Source organism: Carassius auratus, unplaced genomic scaffold (assembly GCF_003368295.1).
Source record: "Carassius auratus strain Wakin unplaced genomic scaffold, ASM336829v1 scaf_tig00215255, whole genome shotgun sequence".
NCBI classification, from domain to species: domain Eukaryota; kingdom Metazoa; phylum Chordata; class Actinopteri; order Cypriniformes; family Cyprinidae; genus Carassius; species Carassius auratus.
The window spans coordinates 87,425-95,571 of record NW_020528007.1 but is presented as its reverse complement, the minus strand read 5'-3'; the positions used below and the strand labels follow the sequence as shown (position 1 = coordinate 95,571).

The following is an 8,147-nucleotide window of genomic DNA, read 5'->3' as shown; positions in this document are numbered from 1 at the left end:
CGGCAGAGACCGAGAGAGCTGAGGACTCGTGGGCGGAAGCAGCAGACGTGCGGGAGAGACCGTAGCCCAGATTAGTGTTCAGTGAACGTGATTGATGCGCATGTGGCGCGAGTTTTGTTTTCTTTTTGAACTAATAAGTACTCCCACGAGCCTCAGAACGCCGACTCCGTCCTCCTTCCTTCTCAGCTGATCCTGAGCTTAATATTTCTACACTGGTGCCGAAACCCGGGAGGGAAGGAGAATCACCCCGCCATGCAGACTCCGCCAGGAACATCGGGATCGCCATTTGCGGAGATCATCACGTCGCTCTGCACCAAGAACACCACCAGGCCCTGCTGGACTTGCGGGCCGACCACGATCGCCGTTTCCAGGCGATGATGCAGGCCCAGCAGGAGGACCGCGAACTGTTCCGGAGCTTGCTGGACCGGGAGGTTCGGACGCGGCCGGCAAGCCCCAGTGCCGGCCCCGCTGCCCACATGCCTCTCACGAAGATGGCGCCAACCGACGATCCGGAGGCGTTCCTGGACTTGTTTGAGAGGACGGCCGAGGCATGTGGGTGGCCATCAGACAGCTGGCCGGTCCGGCTGATCCCACTGCTGTCAGGAGAGGCCCAGAAGGCGGCCCAACAACTGCCCGTCCCGAACCTCCTGGTGTATGCCGACCTGAAAAGAGCTGTTCTCCAAAGGGTCGGCCTCAGCCCCGAGCAGCATCGTCAGCGCTTCCGGTCGCTGGACCTGGCCGAAGCGGGCCGGCCCTTTGTCCTGGCCCAGCAGCTCCGGGACTCATGCCGCAAATGGCTGTTGGCCGGAGGAAGCGACGCCGAGAGTATCATCAACACGGTGGTACTGGAGCAGTTCGTCTCCCGTCTCCCGAAAAAGACTGCTCAGTGGGTCCAGAGCCACCGGCCGGCGTCGCTGGATCTGGCCATCCAACTGGCGGAGGACCAGCTGGCGGCTTGTTCCGGGGTCGGCGAACCCCTTCCAGCTATCTCTCTCTCTCTCTCTTCCCCTACATCTCTCTCTTCCCCTACCCCAAAGTCTGTTCCTTCTCCTAGGACCCGAGTCGGGGGGCCACCGAGGGCCGCGCCGCGTTGGAGGACGGGGACGGAACTGGCGGCCGGGTCAAGGGGCCCTGCCAGGGGGGCGGGGCCGGCACGCTGGGAGGGGGGCGAGGAGGCTCCTGTCACTTCCCCACGCCAATCACCTGAGCCACTTCCGGCCACTAGGGCGGCGGGGAGGCCTGGGCCAGCCTGCTGGCGTTGCGGGGATCCGGGCCATTTTGTGGATAGGTGCCCGGTCATGGAGGTGGGGACGTTGGTCCGGATCCCGGATGACCCGCAGGCTGCCCCCGATCAAGCTGGGTTGTACCAAATACCTGTGAGTATTAAGGGGGGTATCTATCGGGCTTTGGTGGATTCAGGTTGTAACCAGACCTCCATTCATCAAAGCCTGATACAATCTGGGGCATTGGATATGGGCTGCATGGTTAAAGTGAGGTGTGTGCACGGGGATATAGTGGAATACCCCGTAAAAGCCATAGCTATTAAATTTAGGGACCAAAAGCATTACGTGGAGGTGGCCGTTAGTCCGCGCCTCCGGCACCCGCTAATTTTGGGAACCAATTGGCCAGGCTTCAAACAACTATTGGGGTGTTTAACCGTGGGTGCCTCGGGGGATAAGAATCGGCAGGACGGGGGAGCGAGCGCTCAGGTGGGAGAATCTGTGCCAGGACCCAGCGGGACAGCTCCAGGGGAACTGAGCGGCTTGGCGAGGCTGAACCTTGCTAGTTGCAATGACTTTCCCCTGGAACAGTCCCAGGATGAAACCCTCAAACATGCGTTTGAACAGGTCCGGACTATTGATGGACAGGTCCTCCATCCTGACCGTGCGCTCTCCTATCCGTATTTTGCCATTATTAAAGACCGGTTGTATCGCGTGACCCACGACACGCAAACAAAGGAGGATACAACCCAATTGTTAGTACCTCGGAGCCGTCGGGAAATGCTATTCCAGACGGCACATTGCAATCCTATGGCAGGGCATTTGGGAATAACAGCGACACTAAATCGCCTAATGACCCGTTTTTTTTGGCCGGGCATTCACGAGAACGTCCGCAGATGGTGCGCGTCTTGTCGTGAATGTCAGTTGGTAAACCCACCGGCCACCCCAAAAGCGCCATTGCGCCCTCTTCCTCTAGTGCAGGTCCCCTTCGAACGAATTGGCATGGACCTCATCGGGCCATTAGAGCGATCGGCACGCGGACATCGTTTTGCGCTAGTCATAGTCGATTACGCAACCCGATATCCCGAGGCAGTGGCGCTCCGCAACATCTCGGCAAAGAGTGTGGCGGACGCCCTGTTTCGTTTAATCTCCCGCGTGGGAATCCCAAAAGAGATTCTCACGGACCAAGGCACCGCGTTTATGTCACGCACGTTACGCGAATTGTACGAATTATTGGGCATTAAAGCGGTACGTACCAGCGTCTATCACCCACAAACGGACGGACTGGTCGAACGCTTTAACCGCACTTTGAAAACGATGATTCGTAAATTCGTACAAGAGGACGCGAAAAATTGGGACAGATGGCTGGAACCCCTCTTATTCGCTGTGCGCGAGGTCCCCCAAGCCTCCACAGGGTTTTCCCCCTTCGAGCTTCTTTACGGACGCCAACACCGGGGGGTTTTGGACGTCCTGAAAGAAACTTGGGAGGACGGACGTTCGGAGAGTAAAAATGAAATTCAATATTTCTTGGACCTGAGAGCAAAACTCCATACACTGGGGCGGCTCTCTATGGAGAATTTGCTGCAGGCCCAAGGCAGACAGAGCCAGTCGTATAACAGGGGAACTAGGCTACGAGAATTTGCACCGGGAGATAAAGTGCTCGTTTTACTACCCACCTCTAGCTCCAAATTATTAGCAAAGTGGCAAGGACCCTTTGAGGTCACACAGCGGATAGGGGATCTCAATTATGAAGTAGTACGAACGGATCGGGGCAACGCGCGCCAAATTTACCACCTCAACCTCCTCAAAAAATGGAGGGCGGAGGCGTCAGTGCTGTTAGCGACGGCAGTGAGCGGAGAGGAGGATCTCGGGCCAGAAGCGTTTGTCAAAGAGAAATCCCTCGCCCTGGCCCCAGGGGGGGATCACCTCTCGCCCTCGCAGCTCACTGACATCGGGCGGTTGCAGTCCGAATTTGCCGACGTGTTTTCGCCTCTGCCGGGTCGTACTAATTTGATTCAGCACCATATTGAGACTGAGCCGGGCGTGGTGGTTCGCAGCCGGCCATATAGATTACCTGAACACAAAAAAAAGGTAGTTCAGGCGGAATTAGAAGCTATGCTAGGGATGGGAGTAATCGAGGAGTCCCACAGTGATTGGGCGAGCCCGATAGTTTTGGTGCCTAAAACGGACGGCTCAGTGCGCTTTTGTGTGGACTATCGCAGGGTGAACGCAGTGTCAAAGTTTGATGCTTATCCAATGCCACGGATTGACGAGTTGCTCGATCGGTTAGGCACGGCTCGTTTTTATTCGACGCTGGACTTAACAAAGGGATACTGGCAGATCCCCTTATCTCCCATGTCCAAAGAAAAAACAGCCTTCACCACGCCGTTTGGATTGCACCAATTTGTGACGCTTCCGTTCGGTTTGTTCGGGGCACCGGCTACGTTTCAGCGCCTCATGGATCGGGTGCTAAGACCCCATGCTGCATATGCCGCGGCCTATCTGGATGATATTATCATCTATAGTGGAGACTGGCAGCGGCATATGGAGCATGTGAGGGCCGTACTTGGGGCGCTGAGACGGGCGGGGCTAACGGCCAATTCGAAGAAGTGCGCAGTTGGGCGGGTGGAGGTAAGGTATCTGGGCATCCACTTGGGTCACGGGCAGGTGCGTCCCCAAATTGACAAGACGGCAGCGATTGCAGCCTGCCCCAGGCCCAAGACCAAAAAGGAGGTGAGGCAGTTCCTGGGGCTGGCGGGATATTACAGGAGGTTTATCCCTGACTATTCGGACCTCACCAGCCCGCTGACTGACCTCACTAAAAAGGGGGTACCAGATACGGTCCAGTGGACGGAGCAGTGCCAACAGGCTTTCACCCGGGTTAAGGCTGCCCTGTGTGGCGGACCGCTCCTTCACTCTCCTAACTTTTCTCTCCCCTTTTTTTTGCAGACTGACGTGTCGGACAGGGGGCTGGGCGCAGTCCTGTCCCAGGAGGTGGAGGGGGTGGACCGGCCGGTGCTGTACATTAGTCGAAAGCTCTCGAAGAGAGAGACTAAGTACAGCACCATAGAAAAGGAGTGTTTGGCCATCAGGTGGGCGGTTCTCACCCTTCGCTATTACCTCCTGGGGCGGGAGTTCACCCTCTGCTCGGACCATGCGCCCCTCCAGTGGCTCCACCGCATGAAGGATACCAACGCGTGAATCACTCGTTGGTATCTGGCTCTGCAGCCGTTTAAGTTCAAGGTGATTCACAGGCCGGGGGCGCAGATGGCTGTGGCCGACTTCCTCTCCAGGAATGGGGGGGGGGGAGCTGCAGGCCGGATGGCTCCCCGGCCTGAGTCGGGAGGTGGGGGTATGTGGCGGCGGAGGCGTGGTTCAGCGAGGTCTGCGACGGGAGAGAGAGTGAGGAGACGAGCGGTGGTAAGTGGCTCAAGTGAGAAACAAGTAACACCTGCTTCTCGTTGCAGTGATTGGCGTGGGGAATCGGCATTTAAGCCGCCCGCGAACCGGCAGAGACCGAGAGAGCTGAGGACTCGTGGGCGGAAGCAGCAGACGTGCGGGAGAGACTGTAGCCCAGATTAGTGTTCAGTGAACGTGATTGATGCGCATGTGGCGCGAGTTTTGTTTTCTTTTTGAACTAATAAGTACTCCCACGAGCCTCAGAACGCCGACTCCGTCCTCCTTCCTTCTCAGCTGATCCTGAGCTTAATATTTCTACAATGTATTTATTATATTATCGTTTATTTATTTTAGGCTATTAGTTATGAAAGATAGCCTAATATACCATTTAGTTAGGCTATTTTAATTAGTTATAGGGATGCACCGAATCCAGATTTTTGGGGTTCGGCCAAATACCGAATCCACTGTTTAAGATTCGGCCGAAACCAAATACCGAATCCTACTCGCATCCTTATTCCATTAACACAGTAAAACACATTAATGAAGTAAACAACGTCCACAGCAATGTATTTTTCATTTTATTTTATTTTAAGTGTAAAAAAAAGAAAGAAAAAAAAGAATAGGCAACATTATGCCAGGATGACAAGTGAGAAAATGCAAAGAAAAGTGTTTTTCTTTTCTTTTTAAAAATCAGAATATGTTTGGTGACTTAACTGAAATTAATGTAATTGAACATTAACTCAATAAACATGGATAGTAGGCTGTTTCGTTTTCGTTTATAACAGTAGGATAGGCTACGATTAGAACAGTAGCCAAATATTATGAAAAATATTACGGAAGATCACACACATCTCCTGCATCATAATTAAATTAACGTAAAACCTCTAATCTTTCACATGAAATGAGAGTTTAATTAAAAAAAATTAAAATAAATAAAAAACAAGACGCTCTGCATTAAAAGGTGACAGCTGGTTGTGAGTGTGGGAATGAATGTCCCCAGCAGTACTGAAAAGGGTAGATTTTTGCCATTTTTGCCAGCATGGGAAATCGCTGCTGGTTTGTCTTCCACCACTGAAGAGGATCCTCTCTAAGAGGAATCAAAGGCTCACCAAAAAAAAACACTCCACATCAACACCCGATGTGACTGGCTGGCTCTGTATTGCTACGGTATAAATCGTCCCAGCCGCTCAACATTCCTGAACAGTTTAGTTTAGAGCGAACTGTCAGGCCGTGCTCCTCCTCATATAAACACCTTCACGCAATCAACGGCCGCGTGACATCGACCAGCATAGACTGTAAGTTAATAGCCTAATAGATTAAAATAATTTATAGTAATTTATTTAGATTGAGTTCTGCTTAACCTAATTAGCGTTTGAGTGCACATCATAAATATATATTGAATTAACTTTTCAAAATGTTGGAGTTAGATGAACTCATTTCATTTAACGAATTTCAATGTTAGGTAAGGCTGTAAGGCTGTTAGCTGCCACAAATTCATTCATTCGCCTAAATCTTGGAAAGAATCATATTTCGTTATTACTTATTAAATAATTATTGCTTAAAATTAAATAAATTAATAAAACCTGGTGACGTTGTAAAAAACTAATTTTTAATTTGAATTATATTCGGAGCTCCATAGTCATTAAATAATATCAGTTAAACTGTAGACCTAAACTCACAGCTGTATATAGGTCTTAACAAAGAACTATGTAACCCAGGCTCAAAAACCTTTGTAGTCTAAATTAGATTTAAACACAGTCATCTGAATAGCTAGATACTGTTAGAGGAAGAAATATGGAACAAATACTAAATGTATATATATGTATATATAAATATTTTCCATTTGAAATGGGTTACTTGTTAGGTAAACTAAATAGTTGAAATGTAACTTTAATTTTGATTGAGCTCTAGATCTGTGCAGGTGAGCAGCCAATCGAGCGTAATTAGGTCAAGTTGACTCCGCCCACCGAGAGATGCGGCATTAGAGAGAGAGAAAAAAACTTGAGAAACAACGTGAATTAGAAGCTGCGTAAGATCTTGATTTATTTCATTTTGAGAGAGAACGCATGTGAAAACCAAACATTGTAAGTTATTTTGCAGACATTTTGTTGATAAATAAGTTTTATTTCAAACTACTCACTTACTTACATTTTGTTGATTATGTGACCGTCGTCACGCTGAATTCCAGTGGAGTAGGCCATCATTGCGTCATCCGAGAGAAACCTGGAAAAAAACAGAGAAATATCATTAATACACGAGGGAATCGGTGAGTTAGTAAAAATAAATAATTAATGTTTAGTATATATGTTAAAAAAAAATAGCGATTCAAGGGTGTATTGGTGTAACTGGAAGGAAAGAGGTGTTCAGTGAATGTACACGCTGTTATAAAAAATATGTACAGACATGTAAAGATTGTGTAGATTTAGTGAAATGTATGTAAAGTGAGGATTGATTAAGAATGTTGTTTTGTGTTTGTGCACAGGCCAGTTTTGTTATTTTAGAAATCTAGAATCTGGATTTTTTCAATTCATGAAGATGGCGAGCCAACCGTAAATCGATCAGAAACAACTATCCTTTGTCTTTTTGGACATCTGTATCACTTCACTTTCGGCAGGACATCGCGTCGGATTTTTTTCTTTTGAGGTTTGAAACATCTGACATTTTCATTTTTCCTTTTGAGCATTGGATCACTGATTTAAAGGAACTGAGGAGACAATATCATTCTTTATTGTTCAGACTGACATTTTGTTTGAACTGTGCATTCAAGAATTACTGATACTGCATTGATACGCATTCATTTAGACTTTGTTTCGTATAAACAAGTGTTTACAGTGGACATTTGTACGTGTGACTAAACACAAGTCCTGACATTCGTGTTTATTTTATATCTACTGATCTTGAGTATACATTTGAGTTGTGTACATAAAAAAGGAGATCAGAAATTGAATGTTTAATACAATTTAATTTGCATTGGAGAGAAGAATTTTCTATGTCAAGGGTTAAATTTCAAATTCATTTAGCTTAATTGGTAAAAAGTAATATTTAAAGCAGATTTAATATTTCTTTTTTTGGTTTTATTTTTTTTTTTGTTTGTTCTTGTTATTTTTGCCCTTTATGCAGTGTCATTGATATTTTTTTTTTCCCAACCAGTGTACCCTATCAATCGCGCTTACAAGTCAATTTTATCCAATATAAAGGTGCGCATTTACATCTATGTGTGTGTGTGTGTCTTGCCTCTTACGAGTTTCAGTCTCTTCTGATTTGGTCCTGATTTGCGAATTACAGTTTACCTACAATAACTGTTAAACCTTAGTGAGTTATTGTTTTCCCTAATATATGAGTTAACCCCTCTGTTTCATTTTACAAGACAAGGGTTACACTCATTTGTGGCGAGCCAGCCAGGAGACGAGGCAAAGGGAACCACACACACATAATTACTATAATTCACTTATAGTTCCTGTCTTGGAAAAAAAAAAAAAAAAAGGTAACCGTTTTCAGTGGTTGTAGATATAGCGAAGTGAACAAATA

At 47.8% G+C, this 8,147-nt stretch overlaps 1 long non-coding RNA gene across 1 annotated transcript; it reads left to right on the top strand.

Moving 5' to 3' along the window:
• The first annotated feature begins 6,587 nt into the window (after positions 1 to 6,587).
• LOC113094083 (uncharacterized) lies at positions 6,588 to 7,565 on the top strand. The gene is made up of 3 exons (XR_003287973.1): positions 6,588 to 6,703; positions 6,808 to 6,885; positions 7,102 to 7,565. It is a non-coding gene; the product is annotated as an uncharacterized LOC113094083 (long non-coding RNA).
• The last annotated feature ends 582 nt before the right edge of the window (positions 7,566 to 8,147 follow it).